Source organism: Panthera leo, chromosome B4 (genome assembly GCF_018350215.1).
Source record: "Panthera leo isolate Ple1 chromosome B4, P.leo_Ple1_pat1.1, whole genome shotgun sequence".
Taxonomy (NCBI): Eukaryota; Metazoa; Chordata; class Mammalia; order Carnivora; family Felidae; genus Panthera; species Panthera leo.
In genome coordinates, this window is record NC_056685.1 from 117,594,195 (window position 1) to 117,616,776 (window position 22,582).

General features: G+C 38.3%; 1 long non-coding RNA gene across 1 annotated transcript; it reads left to right on the top strand.

The window, feature by feature from the left end:
• Positions 1–1,086: 1,086 nt before the first annotated feature.
• LOC122223783 lies at positions 1,087–12,904 on the top strand. Its single transcript, XR_006204472.1, has 3 exons — positions 1,087–1,125; positions 11,866–11,899; positions 12,825–12,904. It is a non-coding gene; the product is annotated as an uncharacterized LOC122223783 (long non-coding RNA).
• The last annotated feature ends 9,678 nt before the right edge of the window (positions 12,905–22,582 follow it).

Sequence of the window (22,582 nt, forward strand, 5' to 3'; positions counted from 1 at the left end):
TGGTGGTAAGTAAGAGAGTATTCATCGTCTCCATTTTACCACTAAGGAAAATGAGGACCATGAATATTAATGACTTGTTCAGAATCACAGTGATGACAGTTGGTGGAATTGGGACACAAATCAAGACTGTCTGAATCAAAGTCCACTGTTCTTCCTGTTCTACCAAGTAGTACCAGTGGTCTCTGGCTGGACCTAAGGATGTATGTGACTTCATCCCTTAAATATCATGACTGAAGTGATGGGGCATGAGAAGTAGGTGAAAGGTATACAAATTCTGTATGAATATTGAATGCTGTGCTCAAAAATAAATACCCAATTGGCCAGATATGAACATGATTATGTATGAAATATAGGCTTAGTTGCATGGGTCGTCCCTGTACAGTTCTTGGCAAATACCTTGAAACCTACAAGCTGACTAGTCAGTCTGTGCAAAATGCATTTATTTTTGGAAAAGACTGATATTAATCAAATTTGCAGAGACCAGGATGCCAAATTATTAGTTTATCATAAGAAATATAAGTTTGGGGAGGGTAGAATGACCCAGTCTCTTCCTGTGCTTGTGCTTCACGGGATGATTTTTTTGGTGTGTGTATTATTTGTTCACAGTTCTTCCTTCTTTCCCTGCCGTTGTCATGATTGAGAGCAAAATATATTTATCTGCTCCCACTGACTTTGGGCTTAGCCCTGTGTCCTGACTTGGTCAATGGAATATGAGAGGGATACTGTACAAAACATTCAGCTCAAAGTTTTAAACGTCCCTGTGTGGTTTGTCTTGCACTTGTATTCCTGCCCTGAATAATGAAAAGAGTGTGCAAGTAGCCATGCTCCTTCAACCTGAGTCGTGGAATGAGAGACACATGGAATAGATCTAAACCCAACCTGGAGTCTAAAACAGAGCAACCACAGCCAACCCAAAGATCTATGAACAAGAAACAGGTGTTTGCTATTGAAAGCTTCTGAGGTTTTTACATTGTTATGGAGCATTGTGTAACAGTAGCTAGCCAATGTAGGTGCCAAGTCATAATCAGAAAGGTATCCTTGAGCATGGGATGGGATGAGATGGTTCAAGGCCTCAGCCTCATTTATATCCTCCTGGGGGACATATCTACCACCCGGTCCAGATGCGTAAGTCTTGGATCTGATTACCTTCTCTCCTGAATCCCATGATAGCTTCCTTTTCCTTTGTTGCTATGGCTTACTAACTCCCCTTCTGATCAGCCTAGTCTTTTGTTTGCTTGTTTGTTTGTTTGCTTGTTTGTTGATAAGAAATATTTTTAAGTGAATTCATCTATCTCTTTTATGTTTATTTTAAATTTTTAGTTCTAGAAAGTAACCATGTTTCTCTGATTTCTAGTTGGATAAAAGTTTGCTTCATTTGAGCCTCATTGTAGCAATATCTACTATAGTTAAGTCCAGACCATTTGGTAGGTGTGAAGGAAGCCTCTGCTAAGCTACAATCATGGTTAAAATTAAACTACAGTTAATACTAGCCCTTTAAAAATTATTATTTAGAAATAATAATATCCCAGTAGCAATTAGCACATCTAATACTGGATCTTGTTTTCTAAATACCATTTCCCACTCAAAGCAACCAGAGCTCATTAGAGAAGTGACTAATTGCACATTTGAGTCAAGGAACAGTATGAGCAGGGCATGTTGTGCTAGAAGACAAAGAAACTCTAAAGGCTAACAGGAGCACTTCGGAGAACTTAAGAGGCTTCCTTGAGGCTTCCACTGGTCCAAATTTATGGCAGTGTGAGCATCAAAAGAATAATGATTATAATTACATATAAAACATCAAATAAATAAAAACCATGAATCCAGACTAAGCAAGAGTCCTTTGATGATATTGGAAGTGGTTATTACAATAAGCTCTTTACATTGAAATGCAGTGGTTAAAAATAAGAAAAAAATAATAAAAATAAGGGATTTACTTTATGCTTTTTAGGAAGAACTACAGTTCATCCTAATTCATCCCTTATTGTTGAGGGAAAGCTCTTCTCTACCAAAAAATAAAAAAAAAAAAATAAATAAATCCCACAACTAAATGCAGAAGAATGGTGGGATTAGAAAGTCATCATTCTGTGGTCTCCAGTGAAAGTCTTGATTTGGACCTGGATGCTAAATGGATGAGAAAAATCATCAGGTGAGAGGTTGTTGGCACATGGGGTATTCGCCTGGTGCCAAAAGAGCAGCCCACAGGTTGCCGATTGCAAAGGGAAAACATAACTTTATCATCAGAAGATGTGGCAAGGATGATACACATACTCTCCTTAATACTAGGACAGCCTAACTTTATGTGTCTGGCTGGTGATGCAGTCTGAAGACACAGTATTTCCTATAAGTACTCTTGCCCAAAATATTTAACCTGAGCCTAATCAATGTTTAGATCTTAGTTCCAGTTGATAGTAAGTGAAGGGAATGGAGAAGTCCGTTAAACAATGCTGTGAGGAAACATTAAGTCAAATCTGAGATGTAAAACTCTCTGCCAAGGAGATGTTAAGGTCTTTTCAAAAAGTCAGTGTCATGAGCAAAACATAAAGGTGGATCTACTGTTGTAGAATAAAGAGACCAAAGGCACAGAGCAAATGCAAATGCAATGCGAGAACCTTGATTTTCCATGTAAAAAAAAAAAAAAAAAAAACTTGAAAAGTCATATTGGGCATGATAAGAAAATGAAATATACACTGGATGATCAAAGATATTATGGAGTTATTGTAATTTTCTTAGGTGTGATGGCAGAATTATGTTTTTGTAGGAGAATGTATTTTTTAGGAGCTGCATACTCAAGTATTTATGGGTAAAGTGTTTTGTCATCTGCAATTTACTTTCGACTGATCTAGCAAAAAAAATATGTGTATATTTATAGGTAAAGGAAACATGAAGAATATAAATAATTGTTGAATCTAGGTGTCACTTAAATTGATATTCATTTGACCTAATTCTTAAAATTATTCTATATGTTTGAAATTTTTTTGTAATATAAAGCTGGAAATAAATAGGGACTCTGCTGTTTTTAGTGATTTTAATGATTTTGAAATGTCTATATTGTTGACAAGCTCTTCTATTAGATTTTAGTCAAGTGTAAACCACATTAATGCCACCACTAATAGTGTAGATTTGTCTCTTATAGAATGTATTTCTTTGCTATTAATAGTAATTTCCAGGCAAGATGAGCTGTGAGGAGATCCATCCTTTAGTAACACTGGTTTATGTTTTGTTTTTCTGTAACTGTCAGAATCCAAAAGAAAACCCATGTAGCCCTCATGTCACCACTGATCAAGTTTGAGAGAATGTCATATTTCTTTTCTCAGAACCGTTTGAATAAGTCAGATTCCATGTAAAAGAAAGCTTGTTTGCAAAACTCATACATTAGAGCCCTCATGCACCCTTTGGGGATTGAGGGGCTTACTGAGCCCCCTCCTCTTTTTTTTAATGGGCTTAGTATTCAAGTGATTTGGTTTAGGGATCCAATGAGATAAAAAAAAAAAAAACAAACAAACAACTAGGAAAATTCATTCCAGAAATAAGGCAGATCAGGTTTAGTTTTCATAACATCTGAGGTGCCTTGGCGTAATCCTGATTGTAAGATTCTGCCCTAGCAAACATTTCTGAGCACTGTGCATTAACTAGGGCAGAAGAGTCTGAGAGGAGGATGTCATGTTTTTCCATCTGTGTGATTCCTTCAGTGCTTTCTCGTGTATGGTCTGCATTTGTGTGTGCGAAAACATGTGTGTGTTTGTTATCCATATATATTCCCTTCCAGATCTTACTCCTCACCCTCCACCCCTTCCCTACTGCAGCAGAACTCAACTCACTCATTCTCTCTCCCTCCCCCTCCGCCCCACTTCCCTTCCAATAGCTGGACTCCAGCTGTCAATCATTATATGCTCAAGCATTCCTGAGAGTTTGGGCTCCCATCTTGGCAAGGCTTTCCTGTCACTCAGCTTAGCTGGGAACTGGACTTCCTGGAGAAAATTGAATCTGCAGACAGTCCAGAAGGGCATGGTTAGCCTGTTACTGCTGCTCTGCTGCTTTGAGTTCCCCAGCAAGGAAAAAAGAATTCAGAGGTGGAACCTCTGGGTCACGTAAGCAGAGGCTTTCAAGTGAGACCTAACTACTTACAAAAAGAGGCATCGTGAGGATGAATCACGGGGTAATTTTCTTAAAACAAACAAAAACCAAACCATCCCAAAACACAAGGACCAAGTTGCTTGTATTATTTCATTAGAAGTGGTTATTTGCAAAAAAGAAATATTGGAAAGATAAAACAGAAACTCATCTCCTCATTTAATGACTTTAATTTGTTTTTAAACCCTTGCCACTAAGTGAAAAGTCATTAAAAACATTTTTTTTTCTGCTGAGTTTAATTGGAAAAAGTTGTGATGCATTCCACCTAACCCAAAATACCCAAACATTATTCACAGGTAGAAAAATATTATCAATTGAATAATATAAATAAGTTTCTATTAACTCTTAACAATTTGAAAGTAAATAAATGTCATTTATTTAAAACATGGAATGTAGTGAAGTTTTATTGTAATGATTACTCACCAATGAGAAGAGAAGATGGATTGGGGTGCCAGGAGATCATTCTTTGGAAGATCATGAAAAGTCGGGCAGTCAACTTCCAGATGGGCAGACTTCTGGTAGTAGGGTTGTCTCGCTCTCAAGTTGCACATGAAAATAAAATTATAGCATTTACAGAACTCTAGGGCAAAATCAAGCTAAACATGAGAGCGCTGCAAGACATATAGAATGGACATGCAAAACACAGTACAAAGTCAGAAAATGCTACCTGTTCATCTCTCTCACTTGGTATATGAATACAAAGTAAAATGGGGTTTATCCAAATATATCACACAATACAAACACATTCCATATGATATTCTCTGACCAGAAACCACCAAGTCAAGTAAATTAGTGGGCTTATCTTTGTCTAGAACCATAGTGTCAAGATAGCCTTTCTTATAGCGCATTTATTTGGTGTCTTTGGCTGGAAATGTTGATTTATCAGCAAAAAGTGAGTTGTTCAAAAGTTGTGTGGTTTTTCATGTGCCTTCATGATGAAGCTCCTGATTAACTCAGTGGCTGTTAGGTGAACATATGTATGTGTCACCGTTGGTGACAATATCTTTCTTAAAATGTGTTCAACTCTTTTTTTAGTTCACTTGGGATGATAGTAGCACTTATTAGCTCCCTCATAAGATTGAAACTATAGTTGAAGTATCTCTACTTAGAAACTTCGTTTAATCATAAGCACTATGTTTCCTCTATCTTAGGGGATGTGAACATGAGTGAAACCAACAGAGCCCTGTTTCAGAGTCATCTGACTAGTCTGTTGAGTTCCCAGGGTCTTGATCCTCCAGGCTGTTCCGCTGGCTGCCTACGTACCTGGTATATAGCAGAGCCTCCCCCCAAGATGATTGCATGAGTAAATAAGCGTTGGCCAGAGCTCTTTGCACCTGTTACTCAGAGACTTGGCCTTCTCACCTACCTTCACTGACCTTTACCACTTGGACTTCCTGTCTGATGGTCTGGGTGGTTTTGCTACTTTCTGCAACTCAGGGCTCGCTGTGGGGAAGCAGACTAACTTCATTTGGAATTTCATCCGCATAGAGACAACCCTGGAGGGAAACAAAGACCTGTACTTCCTACACTCTTTCCAAGACATGGAACATCTAACAATCAACTGTTTACATCCAGGCAAATTTCCATCAGACATTTGGAACTCAAATGTCAAAACCTGAATCCATTATCTTCTCCCTTTCTGTCATTCCTGCTCTAACATGTTCCCTATCTAGGGAAATATAATCACCATCTGGCTGGTTACCTTAACCAGAAACCTGGGGGTTATTCTTCCTGAATGTTTCCTAGTGTCTTAATCCCCATTAATTCAATTTCTGCTGATTCTGCATCCCAAGTATCTCTGGTACCCTTTTTCACTTTCCTACCTGCGCTGCTATTGCCTTTGTTTAAGGCTTCTTCACAACAGCAGTAGCTTCCTATTTGCAATCCTATAGGATTTATCTTTCATTTGTTCACTCATTCATTCATTTAGTCAATAAATACTTATTGAGGATTTACTATTAGCAGGAACTATTCTGAGCACAGGGCTTATAGCAGTGAACAAAATAAACAAGAATTCCGGCCCTCATGGATCTTATCTTCTGGTGGGAGGAGACAAATGATAAAAAAAAAAAATAGGTAAGTTACATAGTATATTAGAAAATGATAAGTGTTTATACGATAAAGCAAGGAAGGAGCATATACAAGTATTGGGGAGAGAGAGATGAGATTTTAGATAGGGCAGTTAGGGATGGTCTTTCTGCAAATGTGGCATCTGAGCAAGGCTTTGGGAGAACTAAGAACTGATCGGTGCAAGTATCTGGGGGACAGGTGTGATTAAGAGGAAAGAGGTACAGCGTCCACCCGTGGAATGGAGAAGACAAGAAGGGAGAGCGGTAGAAGAGGTAAAAGTTCTTAGCGACCGTATCATATAGAATCTCACAGGTCATAGCAAGGACCTGGACTTCTGTTTCTCTGGGATAGGAGCACTTGGCCATTTTGAACAGATGTGACGATCTGAGTTATGTTTTACCGAGATGAGTTTGGCCATGCTGTTGAGACTAGACTGTAGGAAGAGAAGGACAGAGAGGGAGGGAACCATTATAATACTCTAGATCCCAGAATGATCTTATTAACATACATATCCAACCACGTCATCCTCTGACTCAGATTTCTCCAATGGTTTCCCAACATGGATAGGATAAATTGAAATTTCTTTGAATAGCTTCTAAGGTTGGTCATGATTTAGTGCCTTCTACTATTTTGCCCCATCGTTTGCTAATGCTGCCTCCCATCCACCGTTCTCTGATCTGATTTACCATCTGATAAATGCTTATTGAGTCTTTAAGTTACAAATGCTTCCTTTTCTGTGAAGATTTCCCTGAATTTACCCATTTTCCTATCCTACATTCAATTTGAACACTTGTTTCTTTTAATACTAATGCTTTTGGTTCTCACCACTATAATGTGTACTTTCTGACGTCAAGAATTTGCTTTTCATGGGGCGCCTGGGTGGCTCAGTCGGTTAAGCATCGGACTTTGGCTCAGGTCATGATCTCACAGTTTGTGAGTTGGAGCCCTGTGTGGGGCTCTGTGCTGACAGCTCAGAGCCTGGAGCCTGTTTCAGATTCTGTGTCTCCCTCTCTCTCTCTGCCCCTCCCCCACTCAGGTTCTGTTTCTGTCTTTCAAAACTAAACATTAAAAAAAAAAGAATTTGCTGGGGCGCCTGGGTGGCGCAGTCGGTTAAGCGTCCGACTTCAGCCAGGCCACGATCTCGCGGTCTGTGAGTTCGAGCCCCGCGTCAGGCTCTGGGCTGATGGCTCGGAGCCTGGAGCCTGTTTCCGATTCTGTGTCTCCCTCTCTCTCTGCCCCTCCCCTGTTCATGCTCTGTCTCTCTCTGTCCCAAAAATAAATAAAAAACGTGGAAAAAAAATTAAAAAAAAAAAATTTGCTTTTCATCTTGTTACATAGAAATGACAAAAAAAATAAATGAATGACTTTAATCATGGAGTATGTTGGCTTTCTATATAGAGTTCAGGGCAGGGGAGGTGGAGGGAGAGTGGAAGAGAAGTACTGGATGTTGAGATCATGTGAATTACCAAATTCTCTTTTTTAATCTTAGTCTTAACAAATTCAAGAGGCCACTGAAATCCTTCTTACCTGGGGGTGGGGAATGGGATTTACAAATGCTACCTCTATCTGCTAATGTCATTTCCTCCTCCCCTTTAAAAAAAGTCCGATCCCTTTCTATTGTTCCTTGTATTCATCCTATACCAGAGTTCTCTCACTAATACCCCAAGAGATAAAGAAAAACTGAAAAGGAAAAAAAAATGACTTTTATCTAGCTGCTACTTCATAATTCCCTGTGGTTATTTATTTATATATTAGTTTTGTTGGGGGAACAGATTGTCCTAGGCATCTAGACTAGCATTTAATTTCATGGTTGGGTTAAATGTTTGTTTTACTCAAATCTCTAAGAATGCTGTTTTATAAGACTAAAGAAACACATTTCCTCTAAATCTTGTAAACCATTTTCCCCAAAATATCAGCTTCTAAGGTGTTTCTCTCCAGTTGTTTCTGCATATTTATTTTCTTGTTGCAAGCCTCTCAGTTGAGACTGGAATTCACAGCATCTCCCCACAGTTTCTTCAATAACATTCATTAAGATACTCTTTTGTCTCATCATGCAGATCATTAATGAAGCTGTTAACTAACACCAGAGTTTCACTGATTCCTGGGGCACGGCCACCAGACACCTCTGTAATGTCACACATCGCCTTTATCCTTGGTTTCTATGTCACTAGACCTCAGCTTTGAGCCAGTGTAGAATGCCAGAGTTCAAATCCAATCCAATTTGAATTCATTTTGCAAGTAAGACTTTATTAGATACTGTATTAAGTGCTTTACTGAAATTAGGTTATGTTACATCTTCATTTTCTCTCTCTCTTTTATTAATCATGAAATTCCCACTGCCTTTTTTAAAAAAAGAAAAAGAAAAGAAAAAAAAAAGCAATTAGGTTTGCCCATCTTGATTCAGTCTTAAAATCCAGGCTGCTTACTGCCCCTGGTTCCATTATAACCTCAATGCTTCCAGATGCTAACTGTCAGGCTCCCTCCTCTTGCATCTCTATGAAATCAGTGCCGGATCAACTTCTATCAAAACTTCACACCTCCTTAAGCCTCAGTTGTTTTTAGACTGAAAGTCCCACCTGATTAACAATGCTTGGCACTGGAAGTCTCCCCAGAGACATCGAATAATGTGGTTTTCAAAGTGCTTTTCAGGAACTTCTGTTTCCCCAAAGATGCCTTAGGGACCACAAGGGAATGATAAAGCAGAAGCTCAGAGGAGAGGGTTCCATCCCTGCTTTCACGAAAGCAACAGTTTTTCTGTGCCTTATGTATTAGTGTCCCATGCAGGGTTACCTCTAGTTCTTATGGAGCCTTTGTGCAAATTAGAAAATGTCACCCTTCCTCTGGGTGCAACAGAGTGACCATGGTTTTTACAATATTTGATTTCCAAAAGGGGGCTCTGCTGCTACGAGTTACTTTGGAGAACGTTTAACCTAGGCCAACTTCTTATTATACCAACGAAAGACAAAACCGTGATGGACTTTTCACCATTCTACAGCAAGGCAGTGCATTCGGCTCCTTCCATCTTGATTATGTAAATATTTTTGTAATTTTTAGTGGATAGGCAGTGCACTGCTGCCTTGACCACACATTCATGCTCCCAGATAAACGAATTCATTCAGCACATATTTATTGAACATTCACAAAGTCCATGAAACGTATATTCTAGAGGAAGAAGACAAGTAAAAAACAAAATCATACATAAATGAAATGTCAGGTGGTATAATGAACTACAAAGGAAAATGAGGCAGAATAGGGGAGTGCTATTTCAGGTATCCCATAGAACAGTAATCTCAGAGTGGAGAATTTGTCTTTTAATTTTTAATTTTTCTATGTTACAAAGTCAAAAAAAAAAGCAAACATATTCCCCTTCTTCACTTAGTGTTCATAATATACTGCAATAATAAAATATATACAAAGCATACAATTATTTTTTATTCATTCAATAAATTTTACTGAGTAGACACTGAAAGGAATACATGCAAACGAATAAGATGTGCAATAAAAACATATTTCCTGTCCTCAAGGAGCTTGGTGTCTAGTGATAGATTTCTATACATTTAAACATTCCAATGCATTCCTATACATTTAACCAACTGCAACATATTTCATATTGAAATAATTGTTCAAAGGTCTTTTGCAATGAATTTGAAACAAATATATTGTATTAGTCAACATATCGACTAGTAGTATATTGGATATATAATACAAATATATTGTGTTAGGGCTCTCCAGAGAAACAGAACCAATAAAATGTGTGTGTAGATAATAAATATTTATACATCTATATATATACTTTAATATTATATGTTAAATATAATTGTATTAATATTTATAGATATTATATATAGTTATAAGCATATTTAAATATATAAATATATATTATATATGGGAGGAATCTATATATTATACATGTAAGAGAGACAACAATATTTATCATATATAAATATTTATCATACAATATTTATCATATACAATATTTATCATATATAAAATATATGTGGTATATGCACATGTGTATATATGCATATATATAATATATATGCGGTATATGTTGTACATATACATGTATATATGACATATGTGTGTGCACATTTATGTGTATATATAAAACTTGTGTGCATATACACAGATAACATATATGTGTACATATACACACATATATATAACGTGTGTGTACATATACGTGTATATATAACGTGTGTACGTATACGTGTGTGTACATGTATGTGTATATATATGTATATATATGACATGTATACGTACACACACACACACACACACACACACACACACACATACACACACAGATTTATTGTAACAAGTTGGCTCATGCAATCATGGAAGCTGGCAAGTCCAAAATCTGCAGGGTAGAGTGCAGGGACTGGATGATGTCTGCTAGCAGAACACTCTATCTTCCTCATGATAGGTCAGTCTTTTTCTCTTAAGGTCTTCAACTGGTTGAATGAGGCCCACACACATTATGGAGGATAATCTGCTTTGCTCAGAGTCTTAATATAAATGTTAATCTCATCTGAAAAGTACCTTTACAGCAACAGCTAGATTAGTAATTGACCAAATTATCTGGTTAATGTAGCCTAGTCAAGTTGACAACATGATATTCACCATCAGACATCTTCCTACCATTTTTTTTGTGGTGCTCAATAGATGTTCGGTAAACAGTTTTAGCACTGGCCTCAGCAAGTGACAGGTTTGTGGACAGTGTAAGTTGTAGCCCGTAGCCAAATGATGGGAATGGAGAAAGGGTCTGATATGTTTCAAGAGAAGGCACTGTCCAGGAGCTCAGTACTTCCCAATCACTAACTTGCTTAGGACATGCCTGGAAATCTTGTTAAATGCAGATTCTGATTTCATAGGCCTGAAGTGAGGTCCAAGAGTGTCATTGTTGATAAGGGATGCTGATACCATTGGTCCATGGTCCACACTTAGGGCAGCAAATCAGTAGAATTTTCAAAGCTCTAATTTTGGCAAGATGGATGGGATATAGCCTGGGTTCTATAGTGGAAGAGGGGCCCTCTGAATTACGATTTCAGAGGTAACAACACTTCTCTGTAGTGTCTGTTTGAAGATAGTGGTTATCAGACTGTTATGTCTCATAGTAACTTTGGGTGCTTATAAAATGTAGACACTCTGTGTCCAGAGCTTGTGACTAAGTGTGTCTAGTTTAAGGCCAGGACTCCCTGTTAACAATAATAATCCTAGAAGATTTTGGTGCAGATATGGGACTACCTTTGAGAAACACTGGTTTAAAATTTTAAGACTCAGAAAAAAACCACAAGTATATTTTTTTGGAAAAATCTTTGAGTCATTTGCAATCATGTTTGGTAGAAAAAAAAGTGGAAGGGTGGAAAATAGATTTTGGCCACTTTAGAGTTTTGCTGAGGATGAGAGGATACAGAGCCCTGGGGAAACATCAGTCTAAAGCTAGATATATGGAAAAATTTCCTAGCCAGACTGGATGTTGATTCCTTTTCCACTCCATGGCTTACTCAGGGCAAGGACAAGGAATGGTCCCCAAGACTTAGATACAGAAAGTCTCTGGTTGTACTGGTTGTAGTACTCAGGATTAGATCTAGCTGTGATATAATGGTTAATGGTTATTTCTAGCTGAAATAGTGGTTACTGAGATTTTTTTTTCTCTTATAGGAGAGAAAAGGAAGGAGAAAAAGGAAGTCTGGCAGTAAGTTGTACTATGGTGTGGCTGGGACGGGGACTCCAGAAAACTCAGGAACACAGACTTCTTCTATCCTTAACATATTGCCTCATGGTGCAGTATGGCTGCTAGAGAACCAGCCATCACTTCCCCATCTGAAGCAGCAAGAGAGTGGAAGGATTGAAGAAGGGTATATATTTTTGCTTTTAAGAAGACTCACCAAAAGTCCCATATAGTATTTATGTGTACATTTCAATGACTGTAATTATTCAAATGGCCAGTTTACCTGGAGTATGGGAAATATCTCCCTGTCTTCTACCTTATTTTGGTATTTTCTGCTAAAACTCTAGTGTTCTTTCACAAAAGTAAAGGGAAGAATGAACATCGGGAGGCAGCTACAAGTCTTTGCTATAGGAATTGCTAGAGGTTAATCAGTCCGTAGAGATGCCAGAGGGGTGGGTAGAAGTAAGAAGGTAATTAATGAAATCACCTAGGATGGAATAATATATAAAAAGGGATTCTGCAGCTAATTTTGCAGTCATTCTGGCCTTTATTCATTTATTCAAAAAATGCTGACGGAATTCCTTCACCGTGCCATGCCCTGTACTTACTGTTCAGTGATACAACTGTGAATAAGGTACGGTCCCTGTCATTCAGGGGCTTTATTTCTAGTGAGAATTACTGATAAATTTACAGGCTATTACAGTGTGTCAATTGCAACATTAGTGCTAAACAATGGTGTGGAAGTGGTCCCTTGGAGTGATATTCAACCTGGTCTTGGGGATCAAGGAAGATGTTCTAGATGAGGTGAGGGGTACACTGAGAGCTGGGGGGTGAGGAGGAGTTAGAAGGAGTGTGTGCATATGTATGTGTGTCTGTGCTTTTGTGTGTCTCTGTGTGTGTCCGTGTGTTTGTGTGTGTGCACACATGTACATACCTGGGGCTGTTCCAGAAGCAGAGAGGTGCCTTGCACTGAACGTGGAAAGATGTTAAAGGGATCCAGTATGACAAGCTGCAAAGAAAGTTGGCCAGATCCTGAACTGCAATATGCATGTGCATCTAAACCAAATGGTAAGCCAGGGAGTGTGTGTGCTCCTGTGTGCAAGCATGCTCACCTAGGTGCTTTCATAGAAAGCCTTTCATAGAAAGGTGAGGTTTAGCTTGGGGTAAGGCTCAGACACACAGTTATTTGCACGATGAAGTAGGTAATCATATTTTCAACATTCTCTGTACAAAATAAAATAAGTAGATGATAAAAGACTTTTCATACATAAGGGATCATGGTCCTGTGATTGTGACAGTACAGTAAAGGGTCAGGGTAGGGAGATAGAGCAAAATCCAAACCTGCAACCTTGTGCACTTTTTTTTTTAATCTTTATTTTATTATTTTTGAGAGAGTGAGAGAGAGACAGAGTGAGAGCAGGGGAGGAACAGAGAGAGAGGGAGACACAGAATCCGAGGCAGGCTCCAGGCTCTGAGCTGTCAGCACAGAGCCCGACGCGGGGCTCAAACTCACAAACCGTGAGATCATGACCTGAGCTGAAGTCAGATGTTTAACCAACTGAGCCACCCAGGCGCCCCATGCACTTTAACATGTATGCATGCAAAAAGGCTAGAGTAGTTCTTTTAGGGTCATTTTTCCAAAAATGGAATTTTACATTCAAAAGAGCAGGAAGAGCCATTGAAATCAAGGATTAATTTCTTTTTAACGAAACCAAATTTGAAAAATTAAAAATTTGGTGAAAAGTGCTTTAATCATTGAGGTCTCTCTGGTCCACTGCAGTGGATTCATCACAAATCCTAAAAACCTCGGATGGAACTATAGCATACTGATAAAATTTATCCACAACCCCAAAGATGCTGTCATAATTAAGCGGTTTTTGTTTCTCCTAATGGAGTTTGATGGTCTTAGTTTATCAGCAACCTTTGAATTGAATTAACAACACGAAACTAATTAATCCTGGTATACCCTAGCAATCCACTTAGAAGTGGCATGCAAAATTCAATTAAGTCCCTTTGCCTTTTATGAAGCATGCACACTCGAGAAGCTTCGGTTTACAGCTGAGAATTAGGTAACAAACAAACAAAAAAAAGAGCTTGTCATGTTTTTCAAACCCAACTTTTGAAATTAGACAATGGGTTTTAGAATTCTCCCCTGATTTGGAAAGTTGGAATCTAAAAGAACAGAACAAAAACCCTCCCTCCCTGAGCTAATCAGCCCTTTCCTCTCTCGCCTTTCCTTAGATCAGAAGAGAAAGATGATGGTATGTGCCTCTGCCTCGCTGGCCCTAGTTTGTCACCAGAACCTTATAGTTCGGGCTGTTTCTTGAATGCTTTTTGCAAACTCTTCTTTTCCTGGCTTCTGGCATGCTCTGTGCTGTCAGTCTTATTGATTAAAACCCTTAGTGGATTTCAAGACCTTCTCACCCTGTATTGTCACAGATCTACTTAAAATGGATTTTCTCTCTTTGCCAGACCTGCATTTCTCAGTTGGTCGAGCAGATGCAAAGCAGGTGGTTCTGAGATTTCAAATAGAAGCTGTTTCTAGTTACTGGGGAATCAATGGTGGCATTATAACTTCTTTTGTTTTCTTGTCTTTTAACATTTTTATTTATCTAAAAAATCTTTATACCTTTCAGTGTATATGGTTAATTCAAATAAGTAGCATTTATTGCTGTTAATAAAAGAGTATTTGGAAGGGGTAACAATCTGGGCTTTGAACATCTGAGGCCCAATGTGAGAAAGATGTGATAATACACTACAAAACAGAAAATGTGTTGTGTGGCCTACTAGGTGTCTGCGAGGTGCCCATCTTTATTTTCCTTTTCCCCTTCCCAACAGTCCTTGACACTGGAAAAAAATTCATGGAATCTGGTAAATTTGACTTTAGGGTTAGAACCCATGACGTAGGAAGAGTTCGATCATTTCTTCCCCCCGCCACACTGAATGGTTTAGGAACTAACAGTGAGCAAGATAGAATCTAATGGTCCTAACAGAGTGAACCTCAGGACTTCGTTTGGAGTGATGGGATAAAGGCACTCTTCTTCTCTTTTTTTTTTTCTCAAGATGAAATATGCAAGGTTAAGTATGCAAATAGCAGGCTCAGAACTTCTCCTGCCATTTTGCACCAAGACAGTGGCTTCTGGCAAAGCTCATATGTGAAAGAGTCCAGAGACCACAGACTACAGAGAGATTTGCAGAGATTTTTCAGAGGACATGCCGAACCTCTGGGTCAAACTGTACTTGAAGCCAGAGCTATCTCTGGACCTTTCCATTTTGGTGAAAAAATACATTTTCCCCTTTATGTTTTTAAAAATGTTTATTTTATTTTGAGTTAGAGAGATACAGAGAGGGAGCATGCATGCACAAGTGGGGGAGAGGCAGAGAGAAAAGAAGACAGAGAGTCCCAAGCAGGCTCCACGCTGTCAGCGCAGAGCCCGATGCAGGGTTCAGTCTCACAAACTGTGAGATCATGACCTGAGCAGAAATCAAGAGTTGGATGCTTAACCGACTGAGCCATCCAGGCACCCCAAAACAATACATTTTTTAAATGCTTAAGCTAGTTAGGGTCATATTTTATGTTACCTGAAATGGAAAACATTCTAACAATATGGGTCAGCTTTTGCTACATAACAAAACAGCCCAAACTTCAATGGCTTATTAAAAATAAATAAAATAATTTATTAATATGGTACGACTGCCTAAGAGTTTGGTTAAGGTCAGTTGATCCAGGCTTATTTCTGCTGGGCTACTCTGTTGATATTTCCTGGGCTTGTTCATGAGCCTACCATGGGCCAGCTAGCTTGTTCATTCTTCTGAGGATAAACTGGAACTGTGTTTGAGTCTGAGGATGGCCGAGGCCACTTGCTGGCATTTCTCCATTCTCTGAGTTTCTCATTCCCTGGGGACTAGAGGACTAAAAAGCTAGCATAGTTTTGGTGGTGGTGGTGGTGGTGTGTGTGTGTGTGTGTGTGTGTGTGTGTATGTATGTATTGGCCAAAGCAGATCACATGACAAAACCTAGCATCAAGAGGTGAGAAAATAGACTTGACCTCATTAGGGAGGAAGTGCAAAGTCACATGATAAAGGGCAGGGAAAGAGGAGTGAAAAATTGGGGCCAGTAGTACAATCTGCCACACTGATACATGATTCAGGCACCAACATTTATTGCTGTCTTGATAGCTCAAGATGGTGAGAAAACTATGTTGTAAAACTATATAAAAAGTTGTTATGCCAGATGTGGCAACCATTTCACAGCTACCCTATGTTAGGTAATCTACACCTATATTTGTGGCGATTTTTCTTTCAGTGAAAAAGCAAATTTAATTTTGAGTTCTGCTTTGGCTTCTATATAAGCTGGTCTCTGTTCAGATGTGAATTAATCATACTCTAGATTTAAAATTTTTATTTTCCCTGTATGTGCTATTGATTTAGTGATTGTAAAAACTTTTTTTGTAAAAATGACACTTTTATGTATTTATGGAGCTTACAGCACACCTTTACGTATGCACCTATTTGATTTGTTTTACTGGGAAAAGGCACAGATATTGAAAGTCTTGGAATGAACTTTCACCTTCCTCATTCAGTTTATACTCAATATTCTGCTGACATTATGAGTGAAACACTAACAACAACAACAATAATAATAGTTGATGCTTATATCATAGCTGTTATGGGCCAGACACTGTCCTAAAGTGCTCTACATAAATGACATCATTTAATCTCACAACAGCCTTATGAAGCGCAATTATTATCCTCATTATACAGACAAGGAAGCTGAGGTACAAAGTTAGATACCTGGTAAATGACACATCTGGGATTCAAGCACAGTTTGTTTCCAGATTTCATAATCTTAATATGATCAGAAATGGCAACTGAAACACTTATTTTTCTCACCCAAATTAGTAACCACCGTCATTAAAGTGATTATTAGAAAATACAAGGCAGTGTGTGTTTTCAAGCATCTATACCACAAATTATGCTTCCAATTGAATGCTGTCTTTCAAACATGGGGAGGCAGTCTCCTTTAGTCCTAGTTTGCTGCCTGTGGGCACAACATTTTTACATTTTCCTTGAAGGAGATATCACTCTCCCAGACATACATTTGGGAATGCTTGTTAAAAGTCATTCACGTTACTTTGTAGTCACGTGCTCGTATTTCACTAAGGTCAAAAGTTGACATCTAGAAAAACAAGAGATGACAGAAGAAAAATATTAACTTTATTGAACTAATGAGATGATATGGTGAGCTGACGGATGTGATAGCAAAACAAGAGTTTCAGAGTATTTCTTAGAGTCCCTAGCTACAGGTCAGTGATAAATATGTCAGTTACAAGACTGGGCCTCATCTGCATTTCGCCGTGAAAGATTGCATTTTCAAAGGACTCTTTTTAGGTGTTACTGTCTTTGATTTATATTCCATAACGTCTAAGTAGTTGGCTTGATAGAAGAGTTGGAAGTTTGCCTCAAACACCTATCATTTTGAAGCCTGTTGCATGAACAGTCTCTAAAAGCAAGTACCATTATCCTGTGTACCTTCATAATAAGGACATTTTGACATTTTCCTAATAAACTATTGATAAGTGCATTGAGAGATTAAAAGAGCTATGTCACTGCTATTATCGAACTTTAAGCATCTTGTAGTTCATTTTTTTAATGTTCACTATTATTGTCCTTCTTTAGATCATAGAAATGATGAGAATTCTCTATGTTCATTAGAATTTGTATCTAACATGGTCTTTGAGCTTTTGGGGCTTCTGTGGAAAGTACCAATTATCAAAGAGAAGTTCAGGACTTTATATGAAATGTTTATTTTCTCTGTCATAACATTTTTAGAGATCCCCCTCTTCCTCACTCCAGAATAAGGATTATATCAAGAGATTTTAAAATATAGCTTTCCATCATGATTATTCTTTCAGCTATATCACAGTTCTATATATCATAGTTATTGTTACAACTATGACCAAACTTCCCTTCTAGAAGCTTCCCAATTTTCTCTTAAGCACATTTTACAAATCGTTTTAAGGAACCACCCCCACTTCCTTGTGGAAAACCGTATTCTGCTCCACAGTTGCAATTTACCATATTCAGCCTCTACTTGGGTTTTACCACCATAAAACCCAGGTCCTGGGGATTTAAATTACAGATTTATGTGTCTTCTTATTCATTCTGATTTCCTTTTTTTTTTTTTTTTTTTTTTTTTTTACTGCCTCTAAGCAATTGCCTACCTTGTTCAATGGTACATTTATTACTATGTCTTCTTTTATTATGGACTCACCTTCCCTCACTTTTAGACATTCCACCCCCCAACCTTTTTTTTTTTTTTTTAACCAAGATCCAAAGAATTCTCCTAAAAATGTGAGGAAGAATAAAATCCTCTGGAGATTGAGTGTATACAGGAATTCACCTAATTAATAAATGCAACTTTAAAAATTATAGATGACATGGGAAAATGAAAAAGATTGTTTTCTGTGATAAAATATCCTCTCCCCTCTGACCCCTGCCCTGCCAGGTATACGAGAGTATAAAACAGGGGAAAGAAAGTAGCCCTCTCATCTCAACACTGTCATCTTGTCATTGCCATTTTAGGTTGTAGGTTTGACTCGGACACTGGCAGTCGTCATTATGAAATATGTGGATTAGAGAGAGAGTGACAAGAGCCAGTGAAAAGATTCTGGGTGTATCAAGGAGAGGGGCTTCTAAAAGCTCTGCTGCTCACTAAAAAAGGCTTTTGTTAAAATGGAAATCTCCAGTCATCTTTGAAATAATTGATTGGCAAATACAATGAGTGACCTAGCTGAACCAGAAAGAACTTGAAAAGTACCAACAACAAAATTATATCCTTTTAGCCAAATATGTTTTCTTTTCACTGAAATATGATTGACTCATAATAATGCTAATTATGCCAAATTATCATCTCAATTATTTTACCCTCACAAGAACATTTCATCATTGTGGTGTTTATCAGTTATCTAATAATAATTTATATTCTTTCCACTTTTTTCAAAGAAAAGTTGCATTGGTTTAAACACACTACCATAGTTTGGTGAGATATATAATTATTAATATTGGCTTTTATTCGATTGTAGGCCTTTGATGAGTTAGGACAGAATTTCTCTGAACTCTTCTACAATAGGTTCTATCCAGAGACTAGTTTAAATAGCATAACTAGGCCTCTGTGGGAAGGCCACCTGTGGCTTGACTCGTTAATTGGGAGAATTGAATTATCTTTTTATGGGATGAAAGTGACCAAGGGCCTAATACAGAAGCAATAAGAAGAAAGCATCAAGCCACTACTATAGCCTCAGAACTGCTAAAAAACAAACAACCCAAAAAACAGAAAAAAACCCACAAAACTTACAGATTATTACAAGGGAGAATTGCACCTTAACATCTCTGTCATGTGTTCAGCTGGTCAGCCTTTGAACATCTCCAGACTCAAGGTTAAGTCAGTTGACTGAAATAGCCCTTCCCCTCAGTGGAGAGTCCTTTTCTCTGAATAGAAATGCTTCTGGCTCTTAGTTCCAGCTCTACCTCTTGGTGCCACACAGGACACATCTAAAACCTCTTCGACATGACAGGTCTTCAACTTTAATAATGATACTTAACATTTGTAAAGCATTTGCTCGTGGACAAAGTGGTTTCACATACATTATCACATTTAATCCTATCAGCGGCCCTGTGACATAAGCATAGTTAACCTCCAATTCACTGAACATTTTTCTCCTTCTGCTGTCTCATCTTCACTTTCCTCCAAACCTGTCTCACTCAACTTTCGAGTCTTTGAAAGTCCTTCTGTTCCGGCTGCTGCCCTCTGAATTCTTTCTCTCTTTGCTGCTTTTCTTTGTTTAAAAGCATAACTCTGAGAACTGGATGTCCTGCTTTATGCTTAGTGGTCACGAACCGTGATTTTACCTACTGGGCCAAAGACTGTTCTCTAAGACAACATGATACTGCATTTGTGTTTTCGGCAATGCCCTCTTAGGAAGGATCGATCTGGGCTTGACCTAAACCAGAACTTTTAAGAGGTTTAATCATGTGGCTGCTAAGTCACCTTTTCCCATCCTGTACTTGTGAAGGCTTTTTGTTTTTCTTTTCTTTTGGTTTTAATTCTAAAACAGCACCCATTCATTTCCATGGGATCTGGAGTGAATGGACTGTCCACAGTGGACAAAGGCAAGTATAACCTGAGTTCAGGTTTCTCTTGTGTCACTAATTGTCTTTCCATTTCAAGTAACAGCAACCTCATCCTTCCAGTTGCTTAAGCCCAAAAACTAGAAATCAGACTTGACTCCTTTCTCAAAATTCCTACCAGTCTCATCTTCAAACATTCCTAGAAACTGATCATTTCTCACCACCTCCATCATCACCTCCCAGCTTCAGACACCATCCGTTCCTGTCTGGATTGCCGTAACAGCCTCCTGTAGTCTCCCCACTTCTATGTTTGCCTCTCTGTGGTCTATTTTCTTTTTCTTTTTCTTTTATTTCTTTTCTTTTCTTTTCTTTTCTTTTCTTTTCTCTTCTTTTCTTTTCTTTTCTTTTCTTTTTTATCTTCTTTTCCTTTCTTTTCTTCTCTTTTCAAGAGAGACCCAGAGAGAGAGAGAGAGAGAGAGAGAGAGAGAGAGAGAGAGAGATTGAGATTGAATCTTAAGCAGGCTCTACATTCAGCACAGATCCTGGGATCAAGAATCAGATGCTCAACTGACTGAGCCACCCAGGTGCCCCTCTTCAGTCTCAGTCTATTTTTTATACAACAGCTGGAGTGAGCCTTTTAAATCATGTCAGAACATATTATTCCTCTACTCAAAATTCTCCAGTGTCTTATCATTTAATTCAGAGAAAAAGGTAAAATATTTACCATGCCTCCAGGGGTCCCACAAAAACTGTGTCTTGCCTCCCACTCCCATGCTTCCTTCTTTGTCCCCACTGACTTTCTACCTTGGTCATTCCATCTGGCCCTGGCCTCCTTGTCCTCCTCAAACTCACTAAGCCTGGTTTTCCTTCAGGACCTTTCCACTCATTGCCTCTACATGAAACCCTCTTCTTTTGCTTTCAGATCTCTGCTCAAAGAGGAGCCTTATTAGAGGACCCTTCTCAGACCTAGCTGTATAGAACAGTACCCCCAATCCTCCACAGCCCACTTGATTTTTCTCTGTAGCACTTTCCACTGCCTGCCACATTACATTGTTAAAAGATAAATGGAGGCATATTAAAATTTTTAAGAGTTTATTTGAGCAAAATTATTTCGCTTGGGGCAGCGCCTAACCAAAAGTGTGTGAGGGTGCTCTACCAACAGGTGCTGAGGGAAAGACATATAGAGAAAGTGTGCACCCAAAGAAGGATGTTACTGAATTTGCTATAGCTTAATGTCTGGCTAGCTGTCTTGACTGGTTGTCCTCAGGTTTTGATTTCTTAACTTTGAGGAATTTACAGGCTTAGCTTTCTGGTTGCTTACATTAATTTCCCCAGCACTACAGCCACCTCAGTCTAATGGCTTCTTGTTTAATTAATTTAGCAACATATTCACTTGGTTTCATTACTTATTGTCTGTCTTTCTCAATTAGAATGGAATCTCCTTATGGCCAAATCTGTTTTGTTTACGGTTGAAGCCCAACATCTCGTATGATGCTTGGTATTTAACAGGCACACAACAAATCACTGTCAAATGAAAGAATTTTCAGAATATTGTTACCTTTCTGACTTTGGCTTCCTCCTTTGTTAAAAAAAAAAAAAAAAAAGCATTTGTATTAATTTCCTGGGGTAACAAAGTACCACAAACTTGGTGGCTTAGACAATTGGATTTATTCTCTCAAAGATCTTGACACCAGAAGTCCAAACATCAAAGTGTCAGGAGGGTTGATTTCTTCTGGAGGATCTGAGGGAGAATCCTTTCTGTGTTTCCCTCCCAGCTTCTAGTGGCTACTGACAAGTTTGGTGTCTTTTGACTTGTAGATGCATCACTCTATCTTTGTGTCCATCTTCACATCACCTTCCCTGAGACTTATCCCCTTCTCTTCTAAGAACACTTTTGTCATTGGATTTAGATTCATCCTGATCCAAGTTGATCATGTCTCACGATCTTTAACTTAATTACATCTGCGAAGACCCTCTTTTCCAAATAAAGTCACATTAACAAATTCTGGGTAGACATATCTTTTGGGGAGCCACCATTCAATCTGCTACAGCACTATTGTGAGGACTACACAAAATAAGTTTTATGAAAGCTCTTCATGTAATTTAATGTAGTATTCAGAAGTGAGTCATTATGTTAAAACATTTCATCCTCTCAGATCTGATCTACTGTTCTAGTCTATTGAAATATGTTTCAATACTAGTTTTACCATCCAGGGTATCCATTGGCCTTCCTAACTCCAAGTCATTAGTAAAATTGCAAAATATGTTTTCTATATATTCATCCCAGTTATTGATTTAAAAGACATACTGGATAGAACAGAGCCGTAGAGAGAGCAGTGAGGTCTGAAAGCAGACTGCTCATCTAGATTGGTGTGGGTGGGTTAATCAGTACCTTTTGGGTCTAGGGCTTTATCCAGTTATGATTCTTCAAGGTACTTCCATTTGTCTATTTCTCCATATTATCCACAGTACTTTATGATATTCTGTTGACTGGTTTGTAGAAATATAGAGATAGCTGACCCATCCCATTTAATTTATTTATTTGTTGATTTATTCATCCACTTATTCAACTAGGAA